We start from the raw sequence: 27827 nt of genomic DNA, 5'->3' as shown, positions 1-27827 counted from the left end.
ACATCATAACGCCTCATAAGCCTGTAGAGGATGGGAATTATGTATTTGAAATATGTCATCTCTCTTAATGTGAATGATGTTTTGCCCATCCTGGACACTGTTGTAAAGGAAAATTATACTACCTAAAGCAGAGGTTTATCTAATAGTTCTTGGCTACCAACTCTGTGCCAGGAACTCTGCCAGGTGTCAGAGATAAAATGGCAATGACAAACATGATCTTGTACCTCTTAGTAGGATTCCAGTGGAGAGTAAGCATCCACTTCCCAATCAAATACCCAATTGTAAGTGTGATGAATGGTCTGAAGGAAAAGTGCAGGAGGTGACAGGAGTTCCTTCTCCCTCAGTGACCAAACACTTCATCTTCAAGAGCTGACAGTATGGCACCTGGAAATGACTCAACACTGAGATATTTGTGGACTAATGGAGAAACGTAAACAACACAAAAAAGCTCAAGCCACTGAGGCAATCATAACAGCTACATGGCCAGGATCAGAGAACATGTTATGACAGACACTTAAGAGCAAGAAGTAAATCTTAGTCTAGCTATCTGGGCCAATAGAGCTGATCAGAGCTGCTTACAGGGTATGTTGCCAGGGAGAAAACCATACAGGAATATATTTGAGACAAAAACACATCTCCTAGAGTTGTGAGCAAGTCCTGCTCACAATTGCAGGAATTGGTACAAAATTGGGACACAGTTCAAGGAACTTTGGTGTGTACAGTCAAGGGAAAAGCCAGAGGATGAGAAAATAAGCCAGAATACAATAGAGGAACCTGGGAAGGAGTCTGGCTTCAGATGGTTAAATGTATTTACTGAATCCATTGGCTGATGCAGTAAATGTATAAACCTTATCTCATTTTATTTTTAACTCATTTTCTCCATTAAACTTTTAGCAATGATGCTTTACAAGGCTCCGTGAAATGAAATTTCCTTTCAGATAGTTTCTTATTTCATACAACTGCATTACAATGCTGAATCGGCAGATATCTGAATACTATTAATTAAGTTTTACTATTATTATTGCAGAGAACTGAATAAGGAGGCTTTTACTTGAATAAAATCTTGAGTTAAAAATTCACACTTAAGACCCATGGAGACCAAAAGACTTAGTAATATTTATTTATATCTAGTGAGCTCTTTTTATTTTCTCTGATAAACATATAACCTAGGCTGCTGGAGTCCAAGAATCTAGGGCTATATTGTTTTCAATAGTACTTTCTGCAATGATGTTATATTCTGCTCTGTCCGATATGGTCACCAATAGCCACATGTGTTTATTGAGTGTTTGAAATGTGGTTGGTTAAGTGAGAAGCCTGAAACACCATTCACAAAGAATGTATGCATCGCTATGTTCATAGCAGTGTTATTTGCAATAGCTAATTTATGGTAACAGCCCAAGTGCCCATCAGTAGATGTGTGTATAAAAAAGCTGTGGAATATTTACACAATGGAATACTATGCAGTCATAAAAAGAAGGATCTCTTACTCTTTGCAACAGCATGCAGGAACCTGGAGAGTATAATGCTTAGTGAAATAAGCCAATCAGAGAAAGGCAAATATCACATGATCTCACTAATAAGTGATGAACAAACAGGTCCAGAGGCATGGAAACAGGGAACAGACTGATATATATCAGAGTGTGTGTGTGAGAATTAACCAAAGAACTTATATGCAAATATTCATAACCAATGGACACAGACAATAGTGTGGTAAAGGCCTGGGTTGGGCAAGGGCTGGGAGGAGGTGGGTAAAGGTGAGGATGGGGGGTGGGGGACAGCTTTAATACTACCAACAATAAAATAAAAATAAATAAATATTAATTTTATTTAATTAATTTTAATATTCAAATGTAGCTAATGCCCACCATATTGTACAGTGCAAAGATATAACCCATCTTGACTAGAAAGCATGCAGAGCTATAACTGGGCATTACATAATAATTGTCTTTCTTTAGACAATTCCTCTGCCCTCAGGTTTCCCATAGTTACTAACTCCCCTTACTCTTTAAAGGAGAACAAAAAACAAAACCCCTTGTAGGTTACTCAACATTCACCTAGAATAGAGATTATCATGAAATGACATTCCAGAAACCATATCTGGCCCATAGGTATGTTTGTGTTGGTTTACACTATAGTTTTTAAAGTCTTTAAATTAGTTTTTAAGATTTGTAAAATTGATTTTTCCCCCCAAAATCTCAATGTCTGTCTTCTTCAGAAAAAAATTAGACCATGAGGCCAAGTTGGCTAATACTTCCTGGCAGTCAATATCTGGAACTGAGCCAAAGGGATGCTTGATGTTTAGTAAAAACTCTGCACAGCCTACTTCACTCACTCTCACGGCATTTCTTGGCCCCTGGAATGGCTGGAGTTTGAGAGTCCTGATCTACAAATCTTCCACAGGCAGAAGCATCAAATCTGAGATCCTGATAAACCTGGCGATGTTACCTCTGTTACTCTGACCTTTAATATTCAGCAAAGAAAGGAAAAAGCTCAATACAAACTCCTTCTATTCAAGTTAATATCTCTTCACTCTTCTTCAAAATTAAATAGGTATGTGCATATATACAGAAGATTTCAAGGTTATTGTATCATTCTGTATGTGAGCCAAGGCCAAGGCTACTGGTTTCAGAATATACAGAAGTGACATTTACCAGCTTGGACATATTACTTAACCACGGCCTCAGTTTTTAGATTTATAAAATGTTGAGACATAAATAACTTGGAATAGGGCCTGGCACATTGCAAAGACTCAGTACCTGTTAGCTACTGTTATTCTACATTTAGATTGAATGTTAGTTATGAAAATGACCTCCATGAAGGAAGAATAAAGATAAGTCTTATCACCCCAAATAGCCACAGCTATCCTGAGATAGAAGAACAAAGTTGGAGGGATCACAATACCAGATATCAAGCTATATTACCAAGCCACAGTTCTCAGAACTGCCTGGTACTGGCACAAGAACAGACATATAGACCAATGGAACAGAACAGAGAACCCAGAAATCGACCCAAGCCATTATGCTCAATTAATATTTGACAAAGGAGGCAAGAGCATACAATGGAGTCAAAATAGCCTCTTTAATAAATGGTGCTGAGAAATTTGGTCAGAAACATGCAAAAAATTGAAAAAGTTTGCCAGACCTCTGAGCCCAGAGAGTCGGAGGGAGACCGCGTGGCAGACAGCCCTGTCCCTTGGGACAGGCACAGCCCCTGACGGGGGAAAGGAGAACCGAGGGATTCCTGGCGCCGCCTGGGGAATTGCGAGCTGGGTTCTGTGATCACGGAGGACTGAGCCTAAAGGGGGCAGCCTGAAGAGCTGACCAGACCATGCAGTCCGGGTAAGAGAACCTTACAGAAACCAAGCCTTCCCCGTTTCCGCGGCCGGCGTTTGTTTGTTTGTTTTCACTGAATCCTGTTCATGGGACATTTCGGATACAGACACTCACCTGAGCTGAAGAGAGGAAGAGGGTGCGGAGGAGTGGAATCTGGGGAGAGACTGAGGAGAGAAGGGGGGCCGGGAGAGGTGTCAGCGAATTGAGTGCTGAGACATCCCTGAGCCCAGGACTGGGGCAGCCATTCTCTCCTGAGAGTGAGACTCCTCCCCCCAGCCCCCAGGCAAGGAGCACAGCCACACCCAGATTCCACCCTGTAGGAGATCAAGGATTAAAATAACCTGATCAGCCCCTGGGAGTTAACAGGGTCTGGCCTATAGAGGGATTTTCAATCCCAGCAACAACACAGCACTGGTAACTATTACGCAGCCAGCTCTGGGCAGTGAACTTCCACTGGACAGAGAGGCCCTATAGCCTCAGAGGCCAACCCCAGAGCACTGCCACCCAGAGGCTGACCCACAAACTGACTCTTTGCTAAACACAAAATAAGGCAGTCTGGGAAACAAATGCGGCTTGCTTTAAAATAAGGACTGTGGTTTACAACACAGAGGAACAGTGTATCGCAGGGAAACTCAACACTCTCCTGAATACCTGGCAGGTCTAAGGCGAGCCACACTGAAGAATAGAAGAACCGAAGGACCTTCACTACTGCAATATTTTTTTTTTTTCTTTTTTCACCTTTTAACTAATAAAACAATTTTTTTTTTTTTTTTTTCTTTTTTTTTTTCTCTTCTTCTTTTTTTTTTCTTCTTTTTTCCATCACCTGATTTTACCCTTTTAATTACTACCTTCTTATTTTTAACCAGTATTATTACTGCTACCATTTTACCATTTTTTTTTTAAAGTGCCATTTTATTTTCTCTTTATTTTATTTTGGGATTAGTGTTCTCCATTCTATTTTCATCGTTATATTATTGGTTGTTCCTAGTTTGCATTCATCTCCAGGGAGCTGTTGCTGGAATTTGTTGGGATTAATGGCTGTTCTATAGGAGTATTCTCCTCATATAAAAAAGTCTCTTCCCCTCTTCCACTTCATTCTCTCTTTTCGCTCTTTTTTTTTCTTGTCTTTTCTTTTCTAGCTTTTATTTTCCCCCCTCCCTTTTCCCAATTTCATTTTTGCACTCCTTTTTTTGGTCCCTACTTTTCTTTTCTTTTTTCTCTTTTCTCTTTTTCTCTTCCTTCTTCCTTATCCCCTAATTCTCTTAATTCAGGTGGTCACCTTTATTTGGGGTTATTAATATCGTGAATATATTTGTGTATAGTGCCTGGTACGTGGTGCCTTGTTGTGTTGTATTTTGTGCCTTTAAATCAACGCAGCAGATCCAAGCAACAGCAACCTCCTGAGCACCACACCCTCTGCTGAGGAACAGCAGCTGTACGTGAAACCTCGCCCCACCAGCCAGAAGAGCCACCACAACTGTGAACAGCACCCACCAGAGGAGCTGCTGCCAACTGAAGAGCAGCTGCTACCGCAACCGCCCGAAGAGCAACCACAGACCAAGGAGTCACTGCCACCAAGGGAGCAGCCACTGAATGACTCAACGTCTAGATATGTCAGTGAGATCAAACATGGGTAGACAAAGAAACCCCCAAAGGAAAGAGAAGGAGGACTCTCCAGAAATGCAGCTAAGTAATACAGAGGCATTCAACATGACAGAAAAAGAATTCAGAATAAGGGTCCTAGAGTGCATAAACCGGATGGAGGAAAAAATCGACAACCTCTGCAAGAAGCAAGACGAAACAGATGAAAAAATCGATAACATATGGAAGAAGCTAGAAGAAACAGATGAAAAAATCAACAACTTAGGTAAGACCCAAGAAGAAATGAAGAGTGATATAGCTGCAATGAAAAACTCCATTGAAAGTATCAACAGTAGACTAGGTGAAGCAGAGGACCGAATTAGTGAATTAGAAGACAAGGAAGCAAAACACACCCAAAATGTACTGCAATTGGAGAAAAAAATTAAAAGACAGGAGGAGAGCCTAAGGGAGCTTTGGGACAACATGAAACGAAACAACATACGAATAATAGGGGTACCAGAACAACAGAAAGATGAACAAGGATTAGAAAACCTATTAGAAGAAATAATATCAGAAAACTTCCCTGAGGTGGGGAAGAAAAAAGTCACACAAGCCCAGAGAGTCCCAAACAAGGTGAACCCGAAAAGACCCACACCAAGACACATCATAATTACCATGGCAAATGTTCAGGACAAAGAGAGAATCTTACAGGCTGCAAGAGAGAGATGGAAAGTTACATACAAGGGATCTCCCATTAGATTGTCAAATGATTTCTCAACAGAAACACATCAGGCCAGAAAAGAATGGACGGAAATTTACAAAGTGATGCAAAGCAAAGGACTGAATCCAAGAATACTCTATCCAGCAAGGCTATCATTCAAACTTGAAGGGGAAATAAGAAGCTTCACAGACAAAAAAAGGCTAAGGGAGTTTATCACCACCAAGCCAGCAATGCAAGGAATGCTAAAGGGACTGGTATAAAAATAAGAAATAAAAAGCTCAGAAAGAAAACAGCAACACAAAAACAGAAATGCCTACAAACAAGTACCTTTCAATAATAACTTTAAACGTAAACGGACTAAATGCTCCAAACAAAAGACATCGAGTGGCTGAATGGATAAAAAAACATGACCCATACATCTGCTGTCTACAAGAAACCCACCTCATTAGAAGGGACTCACACAGACTGAAAGTGAAAGGATGGAAAAATATCTTTCAGGCAAATGGAAAGGAAAAGAAAGCTGGGGTAGCAATACTTATATCGGACAAAATAGACCTCAAAGTGAAGGCCATAACAAGAGATAAGGAAGGCCACTTCATAATACTAAAGGGATCAATACAACAAGAAGATATAACCCTGGTAAACATATATGCACCCAATGCAGGAGCACCCAAATTCATAAAAAAACTCCTGGAAGATATCAAAGGAGAGATTGACAACAATACAATCATAGTAGGGGACTTTAATACACCACTGACAGCACTGGATAAGTCCTCTAGACAAACAATCAGCAAAGATACAGCAATCCTAAATGACTCACTAGATCAGATGGACTTAATAGACATCTTCAGAACACTTCACCCGAAAGCCAGGGAATATACATTCTACTCAAATGCTCATAAGACATATTCAAAAATAGACCATATATTGGGTCACAAGCAAAGTATCCCCAAATTCAAGAAAATTGAAATCATAAAAAGCGTCCTCGCAGACCACGATGGCATAATATTAGAAATAAACTACAATAAAAACAACCCAAAATACTCAAACACCTGGAAGCTGAATAGCATGCTATTAAATATTGATTGGGTTACCAATGAAATCAAAGAAGAAATTCAAAACATCCTGGAAACTAATGACAATGAAAACACAACAATCCAAAACCTATGGGACACAATGAAAGCAGTCCTGAGAGGGAAGTTTATAGCTCTACAGGCCTATCTCAAAAAACAAGAAAAAATGGTAGTAAATCATCTAACTCTACAACTCAAAGAATTAGAAAGAGAGCAACAAGAAAACCCCAGAGTGAGCAGAAGGAAGGAGATAATAAAGATTAGAGCAGAAATAAATGACATAGAGACCAAAAAAACAATACAGAAAATCAATGAAACCAAGAGCTGGTTCTTTGAAAGGATAAACAAGATTGACAAACCTCTAGCCAGACTCACCAAGAAGCAAAGAGAGAGGACCCAAATAAACAAAATCAGAAACGATAGAGGCGAAATAACAACAGACCCCACAGAAATACAAATGATTGTTAAAAAATACTATGGACAGCTCTACTCCAACAAACTAGACAACCTGGAGGAAATGGACAAATTCCTAGAAAAATACAACATTCCAAAACTCAATCAGGAAGAATCTAAAAATCTCAACAGGCCAATAACTATGGAAGAAATTGAAGCAGTCATCAAAAAGCTTCCAGCAAACAAAAGCCCAGGACCAGACGGCTTCACAGGGGAGTTTTACCAAACATTCAAGGAAGAACTAAAACCTATTCTCCTCAGACTACTACAAAAAATTCAAGAGGAAGGAACACTTCCAAGCTCATTCTATGAAGCCAGCATCACCCTAATACCAAAACCAGGTAAAGACAACACAATGAAAGAGAATTACAGGCCAATATCCCTCATGAACATAGATGCCAAAATCCTCAACAAAATCTTAGCAAATCAGATCCAGCAGTACATCAGAAAGATCATACACCATGACCAAGTAGGATTTATCCCAGGGATGCAAGGGTGGTACAATATCCGCAAATCAATAAACGTGATACATCACATAAACAAATTGAAAGAAAAAAACCACATGGTCATATCAATTGATGCAGAAAAAGCATTTGACAAAATTCAACACCCATTTTTGATAAAAGCTCTCAGCAAGGTGGGAGTAGAAGGATCATACCTCAACATAATAAAAGCCATATATGACAGGCCCACAGCCAACATCATACTCAATGGACAAAAACTAACACCATTTCCCCTAAGAACAGGAACAAGACAGGGATGCCCCCTCTCACCACTCCTGTTCAACATAGTACTGGAAGTGTTAGCCATTGCAATTCGGCAAGAAGAAGAAATAAAAGGCATCCAAATTGGAAAAGAGGAAGTAAAACTGTCCTTATTTGCAGACGACATGATATTATACATACAAAACCCTAGAGACTCCATCAAAAAGCTACTGGACTTAATACATGAATTTGGCAATGTAGCAGGATACAAAATTAACCCCAAGAAATCCGAGGCATTTCTATACACCAATAGTGAACTTTCAGAAAGAGAGATTATAAAAACAATCCCGTTTACCATCGCACCAAAAAAATTAAGCTACCTAGGAATAAACTTAACTAAAGAGGTAAAAGACCTCTACTCAGAAAACTACAGGACGTTGAAAAAAGATATAGAGAAAGACATAAACAGATGGAAGAACATACCGTGTTCATGGATTGGTAGAATCAACATCATTAAAATGTCCATACTACCCAAAGCAATCTATAAATTCAACGCACTTCCCATTAAAATACCAACGGCATACTTCAGAGATCTAGAACGAACTCTCCAAAAATTCATCTGGAATAAAAAAAGACCCCGAATAGCTGCAGCAATCCTGAAAAAGACCAAAGTAGGTGGGATCTCAATACCAGATATCAAGTTGTATTACAAAGCCACTGTTCTCAAAACTGCCTGGTACTGGCACAAGAATAGGCATATAGATCAATGGAATAGAATAGAGAGCCCAGAAATCAGCCCAAACCAATATGCTCAATTAATATTTGACAAAGGAGGCAAGAACATACAATGGAGCCAAGATAGTCTCTTCAATAAATGGTGTTGGGAAAATTGGACAGATATATGCAATAAAATGAAACTAGACCACCAACTTACACCATACACAAAAATAAACTCAAAATGGATAAAGGACTTAAATGTACGACAGGAAACCATAAAAATTCTAGAAGAATCCAAAGGCAACAAAATCTCAGACATATGCCGAAGCAATTTCTTCACTGATACAGCTCCTAGGGCACTTGAAACGAAAGAGAAAATGAACAAATGGGACTACATCAAAATAAAAAGCTTCTGCACAGCAAAAGAAACCATCAACAAAACAATGAGAAAACCCACTGTGTGGGAAAACATATTTGCCAATGTCATATCTGATAAGGGCCTAATCTCCAAAATTTATAGGGAACTCATACAACTTAACAAAAGGAAGATAAACAATCCAATCAAAAAATGGGCAAAGGACCTAAATAGACACCTTTCAAAAGAGGACATTCAGAAAGCCAAGAGACATATGAAAACATGCTCAAAGTCACTAATCATCCGAGAGATGCAAATCAAAACAACAATGAGGTACCATCTCACACCTGTCAGACTGGCTATCATCAACAAATCAACAAACGACAAGTGCTGGAGAGGATGTGGAGAAAAAGGAACACTCGTGCACTGCTGGTGGGAATGCAGACTGGTGCAGCCACTATGGAAGACAGTATGGAGTTTCCTTAAAAAACTGAAAATGGAACTCCCATTTGACCCTGTGATCCCACTTCTAGGAATATATCCCAAGAAACCAGAAACACCAATCAGAAAGGATATATGCACCCCTATGTTCATAGCAGCACAATTCACCATAGCTAAGATCTGGAAACAGCCTAAGTGCCCATCAGTAGATGAATGGATTAGAAAACTGTGGTACATCTACACGATGGAATACTATGCTGCTCTAAAAAAGAAGGAACTCTTACCATTTGCAACGTCATGGATGGAACTGGAGAGCATTATGCTAAGTGAAATAAGCCAGTCAATGAAGGAAAAATACCACATGATCTCACTCATTCATGGATAATAGAGACCATTATAAACTTTTGAACAATAATAGATACAGAGGCAGAGCTGCCTCAAACAGATTGTCAAACTGCAGCAGGAAGGCCGGGGAGGGTTGGGGGGCAGGAGGTAGGGGGGTAAGAGATCAACTAAAGGACTTGTATGCATGCATATAAGCATAACCAGTGGACATAAGACATTGGGGGATAGGGGAGGCTAGGGGACTGTCTAGGGCGGGGGGATAAAATGGACACATATGTAATACCCTTTGTAATACTTTAAGCAATAAAAAAAAAAAGAAACATGCAAAAAACTGAAACTAGATCATCAACTTACATCATACACAAAAACAAACTCAAAATGGCTAAAGGACTTGAATGTAAGACGAGAAACCATAAAAATCCTACAAGATTCCATAGGCAGCAAAATAGCAGGTATGTGTTGTAGCAATATCTCTACAGACACAGCTCCTAGGGCAAGGGAGACTAAGGAGAAAATAAACAAATGGGATTACATCAAAATAAAAAGCTTCTGCACAGCAACAGAAACCATCAACAAAACAACAAGAAAGCCCACTTGCATGGGAGAACATATTTGCCAATGATATTTCCAATAAATCAGGGGTGGGCAACCCCTGGCACGTGTGCCAAACATGGCATGCCAGTAACTTTTGCTGGCACGTGAAACCTTCTCTTATAATCTGCCATTTACAATTTTTTTCTTAATATCGACTTTTTTATTTTTCAGATAAATTCAGTGTAGGTGAATCTTAGATGAATAAATAATTTTACATAACAAGTTATATTAAAGACCATAGATAGACATGGATTGACGAGAGAGGGGAAGAGCAATTTCTATGCCTCTGCCTTAACTCTCCCTGCCTTCCTAGATCCGACCAGTGTTTTGGTTTCATCCACATATGCTTGTGAATCTTTGTTCTCAGTGATGAATTTTGTTAAGTCTTGTAATAGGAGTAGCCTGACGGATGAAAGTAGTAGCTCGTGCATATCTCTGAAGGTCACAAAATGTAAACCTGATGTAAAATCTCTGTCATCAGTGATAGAGCAGCAAAAGTCCCATTGATAATATCAAACGGAGTCATAACGTTTTCTGTCGTACTATCAGTGTACATGTATACATTAAAAAATAAATGTATTTTTCATCATCATATACTGTGTTTTTGTCACTCAAATGAATTTTATTATTTCTTCAGGGTTCTTCAGATATGTACACTTAAGAGATATCAAGTAGGCGTAACATGTTCTCAAAAAATTAGGGTTGGCACGCAGAAGAATTTTGAGTCAGAGATTTTGCTGGTTTTGGCATTCACTCACAAAAAGGTTGTCCACCCCTGAAATAAAGGTTTAATCTCCAAAATTTGCAGAGAACTCATACAACTTAACCAAAGGAAGATAAACGATCCAATCAAAAAATGGTCAAAGGACATAAATAGACACTCTTTGAAAGAGGACTTACAGAAGGCCAAGAGACATATGAAAACATGCTCAAAGTCACTAATCATCCAAGAGATGCAAATCAAAACAACAAAGAGATACCATCTCACACCTGGCAGAATGGCTATCATCAACAAATCAACAAACAACAAGTGCTGGCGAGGATGTGGAGAAAAAGGAGTGTGCACTGCTGGTGGGAATGCACACTGGTGCAGCCACTGTGGAGAACAGTCTGGAGTTTCCTCAAAAAGTTGAGAATGGAACTCCCATTTGACCCAGTAATCCCACTTCTAGGACTACATCCCAAGAAACCAGAAACACCAATCAGAACGGATATATGCACCCCTATGTTCATAGCAGCACAATTTACAATAGCTAAGATTTGGAAACAACCTAAGTGCCCATCAGCAGATGAATGGATTAAAAAACTGTCGTTCATCTACACGATGTAATACTATGCTGCTATAAAAAAGAAGAAACTCTTACCATTTGCAACAGCATGGATGGAACTGGAGAGTATTATGCTAAGTGAAATAAGCCAGCGGGAGAAAGATAAATATCACATGATCTCAATTATATGTGGGATATAATGATCAACATAATTTGATGAACAAGAATAGATCCAGAGACAAATGGTAGGGGGTGGGGGAGGTTAGAGAGCAACCAAAAAACTTGTATGCATGCATATCAGCATAACCAATGGACAAAGATACTGGGGCAGTAGGGGCTTGCCCAGGGTGGGAATGACTGGGGAGGGGGGTCAATTGGGGAAAAAAGAGACATATGTAAAACTTTAGACAATAGATTTTATTTTTATTTTTTTAATATATATATTTTATTGATTTTTACAGAGAGGAAGGGAGAGAGATAGAGAGTTAGAAACATCGATAAGAGAGAAACATCGATCAGCTGCCTCCTGCACACACCCTACTGGGGATGTGCCCGCAACCAAGGTACATGCCCTTGACCGGAATCGAACCTGGGACCTTTCAGTCTCCAGGCTGATGCTCTATCACTGAGCCAAACTGGTTAGGGCTAGACAATAGATTTTAAAAAAGATAAGTCTTAGCCACAGTATAACAGGTTTTCACTCTCCAGTTGATTCTAAACCACAGGAGAGATCTGAGTTGGCTTGTATATGTTAAGTGAACAGTCCCGAGAACAGTTATCAATGACTCAGCAAAAGCTCCCCATTTCTCCACTGCTCTAAAGACTGCAGCACAGCCTGGGAAAGCTTCTGAGTAGCACATTCCCAAATGCCATGCATGCACAACTTCTCTTCCTGCTGGTGCCCAATGCCCTGACAAAACAACTCTCCCTGAACAAAGAAAGACAGCAGTCAACTGTGCCCCAAATCAGTCCTTTGTCTGCCCCAGACATGTCTCTTCCAACAGCAGTCTTGAGCCACTGAACCTGACTGCAAATTCAGAATGAAACATAAAACGTCTAAAACTCAGATGGTTCAGAATTCAGCTTTTCTTTGTATATTTACTTTTGAAAAGTACATTTTGAACTTGACCCAAATTGTCTATCACCATTCATGTGATGAAACACATCCTTCTCATGGCAAAATCTTTCTTTTCTCTGAATAAATTTAGCTCTTAATTCATATGAAGTGAGGCTAATCTTTAAGAATCCTTCAAAGGGTGCTTAAGACCAACCCAGAGATCACTATAGATGGTCCGTTTTTATTATGGCTCTCACCCAAATGAATTGACGTCTGGGTGGGAAGAATGTCAGGCCTGTTCATTGCCTGCTCACCCATCTGTCCCAAGTTAAACTGTAACTGTTCAAGTTTCTCCCCTCCACCCAGCAGGCAGTTAGTGCCAGTTACCAGCAGGCAGACTACACTCTCCAAGACTAGAGAATGTTCAGTCCTGATTTTCTCCCCAACTCTGGCTATTTTTTTATTTTTATTTTGGTACCAAGCCACTGTATGCTCATATTTCTGGACTGATCATCAAATGAAACATCAAGAGGATACCATCTCTACTGTCACAAGGCAAGAGAACACAATCCTAGCAAGCACATCCCTAATTTGTATTTAGAAATAAGAAATAATCTCAATCCTGCCTTAATGAGTTATCTTCAACATATTAATTAATACGCATTATCTCATTTCACCAACTCTACTGTATATATATATATCCACATTCACATCTTTGCTAATGATAATAGAAATATAACTAAAAACCACAATGAGTGGTTAGTAGTTTAGCACAGCTAACATTTGTATAGCACTTCACAAGCACATTCACATACTTTCTCTTATGTACTTTTTAAAAGATACCTATGAGACAGGTGGAGCACACAGGGATGAACATTTTTGGCTGCTCAATATGATCTAGGCATTATGATAGGGTTTTCTGTGTGCTACCTCTTTAAGTGTGCCAGGACCAGAGTGAGGTTCGGGAAGCGCATAGGGTGTGGCACCTTAAATAGTGTATCTTCCTCTCTTCAAAGAGGGACAAACTAATACTCAGAAATCTTCAGCAACTTGCCAAAGGGCTCCATTTAGTAGGTCTCTGACCCCATTCTGGTGTTCTTCTTTCTACTGAGGGGGCCAGTGGCCCCAAGACATTTCCAAATAAAGCCACACTAAAGAATTGTATAAGAATTGATTTGGCTGCTTGAACTTTCACTAAAAATTCAGTGTAGATAGCACTCCAAAGAAAATCTTCATTTAATCGTGATCACTGTTTATAAAATGAGAATGCTGCTTATTTTGAGCTTTGTTAGTTTCTTTAAAGTTCTACAATTAGCATACCCTAATTATGTGTACTATTGGGTTTATCATCAATAATTTTGGTTTGTTTGTACATGTAATGAGGTGAATGGACTACCCAAGAGATAGCAGAAAGTGAATGTGAGTCACACTCTCATTTTTATTTTTATACAATTTCAAAATACAATCTGTCCCCTCGTTCCAATAGAAGTTTATGAAAATCCACCAGAAACTCTTATCGTGTCCATTACTTTAGCATTCTCCAAAATAAAACCCTCAAGTTAATACTTATCTTGTTCCAAAGTCACTAAAACACAAAAACTTCAAGCTTAAAACAACTTCATTGTAAAGGGCTGTACATTGTATGACTTCCTCGCAGCTTTAAATCTACTCACAGCAGTCCCAGATAGAATTTATGGAAATACAATAATATGCCAATTAACTACAGTCAACCAGTTCCTAATTCTACATCTACAGAATGTCTTTATTATTAATGAAAACCCCTGCCATGCTCACTGAGAAACAAGAAGGCAAGCTGAAAGAAAAACCAACCCACTCTTAATTATACTTATAATTGTTCTTGGAGATGCATAATTCCTCACCTCGAACTTCAAGTCCATGGATCAAATTTAGCCCAGTTCTCTGCTGTGGGAAGCTGCTGACACAATTAGGGCGAGTCATGCAAGAGAAAATCCACAGGCCTATCCACAAAGCACACAGCCAGGAAACACCTAATTATATATTTGTTCTTGCTGTCCCTTCCCTGTGGTTTAACCACCCATTTGCCATTAATTGTATCTGATGAGGAACAGAATATAAATCTGTAAGTTGGGAGTTTTGGCTCCAGAATTAAAAACTCTAGTGAGATCTATGTTTGGCTCATGGCAGGACTTCCAAATCTATTGTCAAGAATTAGTGGGGGTTGGCCAGTGTTGCTCAGTGGTTGAGCATTGACCCAGGACACAGGCCACTGTTTCATTCCCCATCAGGGCACATGCCTGTTTTGCAGGCTTGATCCCCAGTAGGGGGTGTGCCAGAGGCAGCTGATCAACGCTTCTATCTCATCATTGATATTTCTATCTCTCTCTCCCTCTCACTTCCCACTTTTGAAATTAATAAAAACGTATTTAAAAAACAAATAAAATAAATAAAAACAGCGTTTAAAACAAAGAAACAAAACACTAGTGGGAAGATGGGCATGTGGATATTGCTAAGATCTAGGCCAGGATATTAGTTCAAGTAACAAAAAGAAGGGATCTCTCAGGGGCAATCTAAGCCCTAACTTGCTTTTTATCAAACAGGTGCTTAGACATTTTGGGGTATATAGTGTGGCATATATCCACCTGATTTCCAACAGTGCCATAGAGCAACATGGGGTGTCTCAGGCCAACTGAATCTTTCAGTTCCTCTGTTGAGTCTGTCTTTATCTTTGCAGTCTCAACTGTCATGGAAACTGCAGATCTTTGTTATTAGAGGAAAATCTAGATGCTCCAAGGGTCCCATTATACCTTAAAAAGAGTGAAATCACCTGTGTACATTGGCCATGGCATGCAGTGTCACACTAGGCGTTGTCACTATTATCAGTGTTGGTGTCAAATGAGACAAAGGGGATGAGTGCCCTGTTTATGCAATAGCCGTTATATTAACTTTGGTTCATTGGCTCCAGGAAGTCTCATTCCAGCATGTTGGAAAAGGTCCCCATGCCATTCCTACTCCCTGGGGATACTTCGCCCAATTTAAACACCTCACAAAATTACTAGACAGGTTCTTCTCCTGAGATTCATATGAAAATGTATTTATTCCCTACCCAATTTGGGTTTTACCCATAAAACATCTTTACATCACCAAATGTAACCTATGTAACTGACAAAATTGACCATTCCCATTCAACAAGCTGTTTAAAGAAACATTTGCTTACTTATGTCACTAATCATTCTATTATTGTAGCATTTTGTCCAGTTCTCATTGCATTGGATGGAATTGATTGAAATGTTTCTTTCTGAGTCATCTCTTCCCCTGACTCCAATAGAATAGCTTCTTCGGCATTGTGCACAGTTCTCCTCGCCTTTGCCTCAAAAGCCTTTGCAGGCTAGCCCTTGGCAATCAATTATAGGTGATTCAGATACTGAAACTATCTATTGTGCAGACCGACCTCATCTATACTCTGCAGCCCCCGTCTTTAGTCCCTGCCTCTAAGAATGCTGTAACCTACCTAGACAAGCCAGAAAGAGGACTGAGGGAGATCTAGTCCCTCCAAGTACAGGAGGCCTATTTCTTCTAGCCCATTTCCACTGCTTTCCAAACTGAGGTCATTTGGCACTTCACTTGTTTTAGGAGCAAGACCCTTTCTCTTTCATAAGAGCTCATTTGAATACACATTTAAATGCTATTTACTTAATAGTTTTCCTTAAATTATGTTAATTGTATTTCTTAGCAAACTATAACTCTTAAAACTGCTTTTACATGAAAGGCCTTTCAAAACTTGTTTTATGGATATTCTCAAACTTATTTAAATAAGATAGCATGTTTCAAGTGAAAGTTTAACTTTCTATCTGCCTGGTCCCAAGTACATAATAAACACTCTTATTCTATATAAAGCACTGAACAAAATGGAAGCCTGGATAAGATCTTAATAAATGGTAGTTATTATGTTATCCTCATTAGCCACTGACTAGAAAGGAATGGAAGTGTTTCTCGTGTAACATTATCAGAACGCACAGGGCTTCTTTCCTCCCTCCCTGTCTTCCTGTCAACTTTCCATTTTTCTTCACCTCCAATCTCCTCCACTTTCTTCTTTCCTCATCTTCTTTGTGGTTTTAAGTCAAACATGCAGGATAGTGAGAAAAAAGAGAAAAGGAATGGGAGCACATAAGTTTTAAGTCTAGAAGGAATAATTATTGGAAAATAATTTGGCCTCTGCATAAAAGTACCAAAATGCAAACACAGAGCCAAAAGATATTCCTGTATTTTCCCAGTGGTTGGTATTTAATTAGCACTCTGCTATTGTCAATTGGCTTTGCTGCCACTGGGATAAATCATTTGTAAGCTATTTTGGAGGCTCAAACTATTGCTACTACCATTTCATCAATCTCCTCATCAGCTTTGTCATTAGAGATCTCAGTGATTTCTCACCTTTTCAAGAACTCTGTGTGCATGGATTTGACCTCTAGAAGTATTTGGCCACTATCATCTCAGCTATTAAATGTCAGACTCAGACATCTCAAGCTGTGTGTCAAAACACTGCATTCTGGCAGTAATGAACCCATTACCTTTCTCCCCTCTCATAAAGCATGCTCTTCAAGTACCCAAAATTGTGTGATACAAGTTCTCGCAGGGGTTCACTTTATCATGTGTGCCTTTGAAAAGAATGTCTGTTGCCAGCTCTATTAATATCCAGACTTTTGATAGTTTGTGCCTGTACATTATGCAAATAATGTCAGCTCATCTTTCCTTGGTGAACCAGGCAGCTGGGTCAGGCAATGAGATATAACTAAGCAACCTGTTCCATTAGCATTTTCCAGGTCTGGTGAGATCAATGGCTTTTTCAAATTGTATTTTCTACTCTTCAAAAATGTCACACTGAGCTTGCTTTGTGCCTGCTAATGAGTCCTGAGAGGGCAGGAAGGCCAGTGGACACTGGCTACATCACCGTCAGGCTGTTTCCTATAAACACTCCATCCAGGCTGTTTGTCACCTCTGCACCTATGTGGTGGTGGCCTGAAGCATGAGCATGCTGGGTGGATTCAAAGAGGAAGTCAATGAGACTGGAGAGTAGCAAGCCAGGGATAAACAGAATGGGTGGGACCAGAGAGACTTTTCCTCTGTGTCATGGACTGATTTAGCAGTTGAGTGGAGCCTACATATTCTTCTCAGAATATATATCAAGATTTTAAACAAATAAAAATACAAAAGATTACAAAGGAAACCATTTTATTGAGATAATTACCTGAAATCAGTGTGTGTTATGGCAATATTGCATGCTTCTTTACTGACACATTAAAATAAGATCTAGGGGTTATTTGAAGTCACGGGTAGTGTTTTGACATTTCTATAGCAACTGTAATGTGATGGGAAATATCTGTGATTTCTACTGATAACAAAGTCACAAGAACTGCTGATACCGCTGTGGTTTGGGGCTACAGTCATGTCAAAAGGAAGTGCTAACTTGCAGTTAGAAGGTAATGACAATAATTGTTTTTATTTTCATGAACTCCTGGAGAACTCCTAAGAGTGTGGGGACCATGAGTTGAGGGCTCGTGTTGTAGGTGTGGCGTTTGGATTTTACTCCCAGGAGAATTAAAGTCCTGGGGAGAGTGTGCAGGCCTTGGGTACTTGTCCACTTAAGTCAGGAAGCACCAGGAGCCTTCCTTGTCTATTCTCTCTACCTGGTGCCTCTCAGTACTCTGGGCATCATTTGTTCTGGCATTTACCACATTATTGTGTAATAACTGTGTTGTCTCCTCTAATAGTTTAAGAACTATGTCTCAACCATCTTTATGTAAACAGTACACAAGCTCTGGACATACTAGCTACTGAGTAAGTGTGTGTTACATACATTAATGAAGACTGGGATGCTTTTGAAAGAATTACACTTACACATGAATCTACACTGCCAAGATTTTTCTGAGGAACTTGTTTTTCTTTCTGAAAGGGCTTATATATGAAAATAAACATTTAGAAAAATCTCATCAGCCCCAGCCAGTGTATTTGAGCATTGTCCCATGTACCAAAAGGTCACCGGTTCAATTACTGGTCAGGGCACATGTCCAAGTTCCAGGCTTGATCCCAAGGAGGGTGCGTGCAGGAAGTAGCCAATTGATGTTTCTCACATCAATGTTTCCCTCTCTCTCTCTTCCTCTCCCTTCCTCTCTCTAAAAAAAAACCAACAAAACCACATACACAAAAATCAATAAAAATTAGTATCATCAGACTTTAGAACTGAAAATAGAAATATTGACATCATCAGCCAGATTAAAATCAAATAATTTAAAAGTAGATTTATCTAAATAAATAGTGTATCTACCTAAAAACCTTGATTTAAAATCACAGGAGTCTGTGCAGGTAAATAGAAGGCCAGGTGGGCAAAGGGATGAAGAAGCACTGAGCACACCAGCTAGGAGTCAACAAGTCAAAAGCTCATGCAAGGGGATGAGCTTCAGGAATCTTCATTTTTTTCTGGTTTGTCCTAGATTCTAGAATAGGCTCTCTAATTGAGGCAATAGCTGAAAGCTGCCCAACTTCAGTCCGGGGCCATACCTGGAACCTGGGTGGAGCTCTGCACACAGGGCTGGTTTCCAGTCCCCATGTTTATTACCGGATGGGGGTGAAGATCAAGGCTTGAACCTTACTTTAGAATCCAATGAAATTCAGGTAAAAGCCTATTAACGTGGTCAAAAAAGAACCTGCATGAGACAGATGTGCGGGCTTCATGCATGTTCAGTTTCATCACCGTACGAAACAATGTAAAACATGATTTCGGTCAATGGGTTTTTATCAAGGCTTTCCCTTGGATTAAACACACACACAGATACAAATAACCTCTACTATGCACAATGAACATGCTTCACATTTCACTTAGTTTGAGGCTCTACACTCTCCGGTAAACCAATGCATTAAGGAGTTTCACAGGAAAGATAATGGTGGAGGGAGCAATTTAAATCCCATTCCTGCTGCAAATACATCATGCAATTCCTTTTATTACACATTTAATAAATTTACTAATACATTTCAGAGTATACAGTTATCCCCATCCTCTAAGGGGTGAATATATTTCAAAAATGAGGAATGCAATTTCTTTTTTCTTTGCTTCCTGAATAGAACGTGACTATTTGGGGGCTCACTCCCTGCTGGCAAATGGCCATTTCCTGCCTCTAGACAGAAAGGCTTACAAGAACTTATAAAAAACAGTCAAAATCCTCTGTAGACATTCAATAAGTTATAAAGAAAAGAACGTTTTGATGAGTTGGTGCAAATGAATCAGGAACATATGGATGCTATTTCCCTTGAGTTTAAATTTGAAAAGAGAAGAAACTTCTTAGAAAAATGAACTTTGTAGATGTCACTGAACCCAGCAGAAAAACATATGAGATGATTACTCAACTTAATACATTCCTACCTTGCCCTGTGCTTAGCTGAGGCACACTCAGGTCATTTGTAGCTCAATTTGGACTGTCAAACGCACAGCCCATCTGCTCTAATTGTTTTCAGAGTAAAATTCTGGACAGCAGTAGATATGAAGGTGGTTAGTATCTTCAGCAATTAATTTTATTATAGTGATTCATTTCTATTTTCTCAAAAAAATAATTTTGTCAGTGGCAGGAGATTATGGTGACATCGTGGGTAACACATATCTGTATATCCAATGCCCTGGTGGGTGGTGGAAACTGGCTCCCAAGAAGGACAACAGGGTACCAATAAGGACACCATCCCCTGCAGCCAGGCTAAATGGTGCCCTCATGCTCAGGGAGAACTAATTTGCTTCATGTGACTGAGCACTTCATTCTCAAAAGGTTTTTCAGGAACCAATATAATTATACCTGAACCAAGAGGTAATCTGTTGGCTTTCTTTTACAATCTGACTATAATAATTACTAAGATAATGAGTCAATTGTATATGTTGATGACTTTTACTTATATATTAAATACACCTCATGCATGGAATTATATAAGCACATGTCTTAACACAATGATTACTACAATAAGGATATTAGAAATATATTAAAATGCTTTCTTCAGGAGAGCCAAAGGCCTCTACTGTACGCAGGATGCCACAGAAAGCTGACTAGTAACTCCCCTGGATATTTCATGGGAGTTGAAGTTACACGCTTTATTTAGACATGATCAAACTCATTAGGTCAAAGGGAATTATGGGACTGAAGAGACAAGTGCTTATCAGTAGGAAAGCTGTGGTGGCCACTCTGGTACATTCTAGAGACAATACACCCCACACCACAGGAGGCTCCTAATCCCTTGTTAGGAGGCCAATTATATGTTTGTTGAGAAGGGCTCACTTAGAAGAGCCTTTTCCACATTAGAGAGAATAAATATGAACTTGTACTTTGGCATATTCTAGCTGGAAAAAGATCCTTGAGAGTAATTGGTCTAATCATTCTAAACCACTAGCTGAAAAACATCCTAATATATAAAAATCCTGGGTCCGTCATGAAAAATGGAGGATAGCTCCATCCCCTGGCACTCAGGCTCCACTGATCAGGGGCTGGCTAACGGTGGAACCGGGGTCCCTCAGGCTCCAGTGAATCTCTGGCAGCAGCAACTGGTGAGCGGGCAGTGGCAGACCGCTTGGTCCCTCTCCTGGACCACAGGCTCCCATTGATCAGGGGATAGTTAACAGGGAACCAGAGTGAGTGGCACAGGGACTGGTGAGCAGCTGGAAGGCAGGCCTCTTGGTCCCTCATCCTGGCCCTCAGTCTCCAATCAATCAGTGGCAGAGGCGGGGCGGAACTAGGGACTGGCTTCCTTAGTAGCCCTGTAGGTTCAATCTCCAGAGGACAGGCCAGGTACCAATGGACCAGCGCCTTCAGCATGATCCCGACAGCGCTGCTGGCCTCCTGGAACTCGGTCCTGAGCACTGTGGCCACTTCCCCTCCCTAGATGCTCCACAAGGAAGAAAGGATACCTCCAGCAGCACCAGGGGCGACCAGCAGTGACTGACCGCTCTCCCTGTGCTTTCTCCAAGTCACTTGAGCCAGCCCCCACCTGCCCCACTCCAGATGAAGTGTGATCACTGCAAACGGAAGGAATATAGGAAAAAACCAAAAACCGATGACCAAGAGAATATTGCAGTCAACGTCTGGAGTCTGGCTCAGGAGAACGGAGAGAAGGGAGAATTCCATAAGGTGGCCAATTCCAAGATATTTCTGAGTGACTGCCTGGCGTGTGACAGTTGTGTGACCGCAGAGAAAGGAGTCCAAGTTTCTCAACAGAACACCAAGGTCTTCTTCCCTGTTCTGAACCTTAATAAGAAATGTGATACCTCACAGCACAAGGTGCTGGCAGTGTCTGTGTGTCCTTAGTCTCTGCCTTATTTTGCTGCTAAATTCAGCCTGTGTCATTGATGCATCCAGAAGGCTCTGCAGCTTCCTCAAAAGCCTTGGGGCGCACTGTCCTTGACATGAAGATATCTGTGGACTTCAGCATCCTGGAGAGTCAGAAGGAATTTGTGCATTGGTACTGCCAGCACCGTGAGGAAGAGCCCTGGCTACCCATGATGACCTCTGCCTGCCCCAGCTGGGACTTATATGTAGAGCGTATGCTGGGTCACCCCATCATCCCCACCTCTGAATGGCCAAGTCTCCCTAGCAGGTCATGGGCTCTCTGGTGAAGGATTACTTCACCAGACGGCAGAATCTGTCCCCAGACAAGATTTTCCACGTCATTGTGGCCCCGGGTTATGACAAGAAACTGGAGGCCCTTTGAGAAGGTGTTCCCACAGCTTTACACAGTTCCCAGGGTGCTGACCGCATGTTAACCTCAGGTGAAATTGTCCAGATAATGGAGCAAAGTGACCTCGCCTCGAATGACACCACCGTGGACACTCTGTTTGGAGACATGGAGGAGAAGGAGGTGAGGCTCCGTGAGGGTGCCAGCTCCGACGGGTCCCTGGCACACATCTTCAGGCACATGGCCAAGGAGCTGTTCAACGAAGACGTGGGGGCGCTCACCTACCACACCCTGAGGAACAAAGACTTCCAGGAGGTCACCCTTGAAAGGGACGGAGAAGTTCTGCTACACTTTGAGGCTGCTTACGGCTTTCGGAACATCCAGAAGTGGTCCCGAAGCTGTAGGGGGCAAGTTCCCCTGCCACTTCATGGAGGTCCTGGCCTGCGCCAGGCATGCCTAAGTGGCAGGGGCCAGGCCCAGGCAGACGACGGGTGTGCAGACAGGGCACTGCTGTGGCAGATGGAAGGCATCTATGCTGCCATCCCGGTGTGGCTCCTGGAGACCAGTGCCATGTGCAGGAGCTGTACCAGGAGTGGCTGGGGTGGGTGTGGGGGGTGACTCCCCCTGGGCCCAGGTGGCCCTGCATACCACCTAGCAGGGTCCAGGGCAGCCTGTCAGGACATCAAGTGGTAAAGGTCCAGCAGACGCCCGGCCTCCAGGCTGCCTGAAGAAGAGTGTCAGACACGTGAAGGAAAGGCTTAGCATATCTGTCATCGCTTTGGTTTTCAGGACTCCCTGATCCCCATCTGTTGGCTCCCTCCCTCTGAGGGGCGCTGTCATCATCACATGGGTGCAACTGGAATATTGTATCTCAAGAGAATTGCCCCAATGTACGTATCCTTTTATCCGATGATGAAAAAATCCCAAAGAACAAGAACGGAGACAGACTACTGTCCTTTAGGCTTAAGAAAAAAACCCCGAAAGTGTCCTGCGAAGAGCTGAGACTTGGTTCTGTCCACACGCCTCAGAGAGATTGGATGAGGAAATGGCCTGGTTTGGCCCTGACTTTACCCACTTATGTTACTCTTGAAGGTGTCTTTGCCACAATGTGAATAAACTGCCACCTTTTGGAATAGGGGCTCATATGAAAGTCTGTATTCCCAACTCTTCTTGAAACAGATCTATGTTCTGCAGCTGTGACCACCATCCTGAGATCAGGCCCTCTCAACCAGGTCCTGTTGCTGGGAATCAGGGGGCACTGGAGTGAAAGCCCCCCTCCCCCACCCGTGCCCTTTTACATTCAGAGATTGAGCTGAACTCACTTTGGGGGATGCCTGGCAAGGGTGACAGGTGTCACAGATGGAAGGATGGAGAATGGAGAGGCCGACACCCTGCTCAGTCCCTCCCTGCGTGGGATCAGGAAGATGAAGGCCAGCCAGCCCACACCACAATTGGGTGAGATAGTGTCCTCTGTATCCACCTCTCACCCCGTGGGCCCAGCCACTCCTCTCAGCTCCGGGCAGCCCTCTGCGTTCCACGACAGTGCACTCTGCCCTCACATGCTGCTCGCCCTAAGTGAGAAGGAAGAGAGCAGTTGGTCTACAGAAAACTACACAGAAAGATAGGGCTCACGCTGGTGAGTGCAGTGGCAGTGGGGGGAACCTCTCCTGCCTCCATGGCAGTGCTAAGGAGCAGTGAGCTGAGTGGTAAGAAGCAGTGAGCAGGTGGAGAGTAAGTAGCAAGGGGTCCCAGATTGTGAGAGGGATTTCCAACTGTCGGCTTAGGCCCGTTCCCCGGGGGCCTAAGTTGGCAGGTGGACATCCCCTGAGGGGTTCTGGACTGCAAGAGGGTGCAGGCCAGGCTGAGGCACCCTCCCTCCAGTGCACAAATTTTATGCACCAGGCCTCTAGTTCTATATAATAAAAGCTCAGCAACCAAATGGAGGAATGACCAGAACAACTGGTAGACCAGTTGCTATGATGTGCACTGACCACCAGGGAGCAGACGCTCAATGCAGGAGCTGCCCTCTGGTGGTCAGTGTGCTACCACAGTGGGAGCACTGCTTGGCTGATTAGAATGAGTGGCTGCTCCCACTGTGAACCATGGGCCGACAGGCAGGAACCGGGCTGCGATCCTCACCTCCTCGCCCCAGGTTCCTCCTCCTCGCTTCCTGCTGCCTCCTCCAGATGCCTGCAGGCCATGAAGCACCACTGCTGCTGGGTTCCTGGCCGCCAAGGGACTGAGGCTTACTCTGCTACCTCTCAGTGCTATTGTCCCTGGGCCCAGCCTCGACCGGGCCCCCTAGAGAGGCGAATGCTCTGGCTCCATGGAAGATGCTGGACCAGGGAGCAGCTGCTCAGAGAGCAGGTTCACAGACACTCAGCTGACCTGGATGATCTGCACTCCCACAGCGGGCTGATCCCCACAGGCCATGCCCCCCACCAGTGTACGAATCCTGTGCACTGGGCCTCTAGTGTTAAAATAAAAGCTGCTGTTCCTCTGAAATATTTCAATCTGGTAGATTTAGGGGGTAGCCCAGTTGTTTGATTTAATTATTTCCCAGGTGATTCTCACCCTATTTTAGTGACAAGATGGTAACATTTCCCAGAACCTCCTTAGTCCCAGGAGAGTGTTCTTCCAACAAGCTTACCAACTCCTAAGCCATTTGGGGAACTCTTTGGTGTATAATAGGGCAGGAAAAACAGTCCAGATCAAGGGAAGATCTGCTAGTTAGACACAGCCAATGTTTATGTTGCAAAATAAATGCAGCTGAGTTATTCTTAGGTATCTAAAGTCACTACAGAAAGTAAAAATTTCACACTGGCAAAATTATTCTTAAATTTCTTTAAAAAAGCCTGATGTTGGAAACTGACACATCTATCAATAAATTCAACAAAGCCCAGTTCCCCTCCAGCTTTAGACGAGATTGCTGGAGTTTAAGTTGCCATTGAACAAGGAAGTTCTGGCTGATATTTTAGGAGCAATGTCAGAGAACCAACTAAAAAACAAAATGTCTGTGAGCTAGCATCACATCAATGCAGAAAGAAGCTAAGAAGCATATGAGAATTTGGACAGATGGAAGAAAACAAATTTGTATGTCTTATGAAAAGGTTTATTGTGAAACTGGAAATAAATTATATCATTTAAACATAACTCTCTTCCTATCTCTGTCTTTTTGTAAAGAGTGCCCATAGCAGAAGCTATATGTACAGGTAGCACCTCCTGTCCACTGAACATCACTTTCTTGATCCTCAGCAGGTCACATGCCAAGTGGTTACAATTTTTGCAGCAGAACCAAGTCTAAGATCAGTAGTTCAGAATATACCTGAAGCCCTCGCTTCCTTGCCCCAGGCCTTCAAACTTAGGTTCACAAATGTGAACACTTCATTATGACCAGGTTTTAGAAACGTGAAATCAACATAGGTTTAGGAAACTGTAAATCTTCCAATATCCTTCTATTCTTGCTTCATTCAAATGAATAGTCTATCAACTAAATGTTAAGACTCCCTGGTATGTAATGAAGACACTAAAGCTTACTTCTATACACTCAAGTTCCCATGTGGTGGGACTTCTAAGCTGTGCATGAATAGGACTGAGAAGAACTGTATGATTGAGAAGGGTATATTAGCAAGTCCTCCTGTCATTGGGCTCATACCCCAGCTCCTCAAAATCTGCTTTTACCATAAATGCATTAGCCTAGTCTGATGTTGTGTGAGGTTTCTTCTACTATGCTTTCTGTTGATAAGCCAAGAGATTGGAGAAATGATGGTTTTGCCAGACCTACTCATGTTTCTTACATAGTGGATAGCAGTGTCATCATTGAAGGAGGTCTGGTTTTTATAGAGGCCACCTCTATGTCTAAATGTGCAAGGAGAAACAGGGAGATGGTTATAGCTGTGGCCACAGTTTCCTTCTAAAACAGAGTCATAGCTGAGAACATTTCCTCTCATAAGCAAATCATTTAATTCCACAGAATGAGAAAGAACCATTTTTGTTCTTCTCTGATTTGAGCTAGGTGACAGTGGCAGGACTGCTGATTTTCCATTCAATCATAGCAGCAAATGAGCCCTGATCAATTAAAGGGGAGGGCAAAGCAAAGGGCTCTTTTTCTTCCCTACCAAAGAAGAAGTACAGCACATGCTTCTGTAAATGAAAATGGTATAGAATGTCCTTCAGTAGGACCTTTCAGTGTCCTTTTTACCTCTGTGGCAGATGTAGAGCCAACTGCATACTCGGAGGTTTATTTTCTATTTATAAAAATATCACATCATTAAAATAATCAGCAGCTTTCATAACATAAAGACTTTTAAAGTTTGGCTATTTTAAAAGTACCATATAATTCAGATCATTTACAAAAAAGCAACATGGTGGCCTTTCCACATAAGGATTGTTAGTATTGATTCTAAATAAACATATAAAAAATGAGGCCCTGGGTAGCATAGCTCAGTTGGTTGGGGCATCTTCCTGTACACCCAAAGGTTTGATTCCTAGGTCAGAGCACATACCCTGGTTGTGAGTTCAATTCCCAGTTGGGTGCTTGCAGGAAGCAATCAATCAATGTTTCTCCTCTCTTTCTATCCTCCACTTCCTCTCTCTAAAATCAATAACATTTTTGCCCTGGCTGGTTTGGCTCAGTGGATAGAGTGTCGGCCTGCAGACTAAAGGGTCCCGGGTTCAATTCCAGCCATGGGCACATGCCCAGGTTTCAGGCTTGATTCCCAGTGTGGGATGTGCAGGAGACAGATGATCAATGATTCTCTCTTATCATTGATGTTTCTATCTCTCTCTTCCTCTCCTTTCCTCACTGAAATCAATTAAAAATAATAACAAAATCAATAATATTTTTTAATTGGGGATCTTCTTAAAGGCGTCTAGACAGCATATGCAAATGCTTTATTATGTCAGTTGAAGAGCCTGGAGACTCAGAAAAAACAAAGATGCATGTTGGTGTGACTGTGCTATGATGACTGGGCAAAAACAAGATGTTGGCTGCATCAGTGGTGTTGCTCCAGAAGACAACATCAATGGCAATGAATTGTAGAACTGGAAGAGACATGGTCTACCAACCCCATTTTACAGATGAGGAGCCCAGAGAGAGGAAGTTAATTGTCTAAGGTTATGTAAGAATGTGGAAGAATCTGATTAGAGCCCAAATTTTCTGACTCTTGTTCCAATGTTCTAATCTTTACACTAAACGTCCTCTTTGAGATAATAATTACCAGTGGTGAAGGGCAACATATCTTTACCCACCTAGCTTCCGGAAGCCATAATTCCCATTCTCGTTGCATGGAGGAGGATTCAAGCTACTGTTATATTGAGGCCTAATGGACACAATCCTGGAGTCTTGAAAGCTGTTCCATAATCTTAAGTATGGACTTAAAAGCCATACTTTGTTAAGTGATCCATTCTCTTACAAACACACATGTCTTATGCTTCTATTTAGCACTGGCTTCTGTTAAAACTTACCTGTTTCTTAACTCCAGGTTAGTGAAGGAGGAGAGAGATATA

At 41.5% G+C, this 27827-nt stretch overlaps 1 protein-coding gene and 1 pseudogene across 2 annotated transcripts in view; one reads left to right on the top strand and one right to left on the bottom strand.

Moving 5' to 3' along the window:
• The window catches only part of MACROD2 (mono-ADP ribosylhydrolase 2), a 1927670-nt gene that overhangs the window by 495890 nt on the left and 1403953 nt on the right, over positions 1-27827 (bottom strand). The window lies entirely within an intron of this gene.
• On the top strand, positions 21650-23118 carry LOC118663174 (annotated as a pseudogene).

The sequence above is a fragment of the Myotis myotis genome, unplaced genomic scaffold (assembly GCF_014108235.1).
Source record: "Myotis myotis isolate mMyoMyo1 unplaced genomic scaffold, mMyoMyo1.p scaffold_m19_p_9, whole genome shotgun sequence".
NCBI classification, from domain to species: Eukaryota; Metazoa; Chordata; class Mammalia; order Chiroptera; family Vespertilionidae; genus Myotis; species Myotis myotis.
Note: the sequence above shows the minus strand (reverse complement) of the source record. Positions and strands in the feature narration are given on the sequence as shown.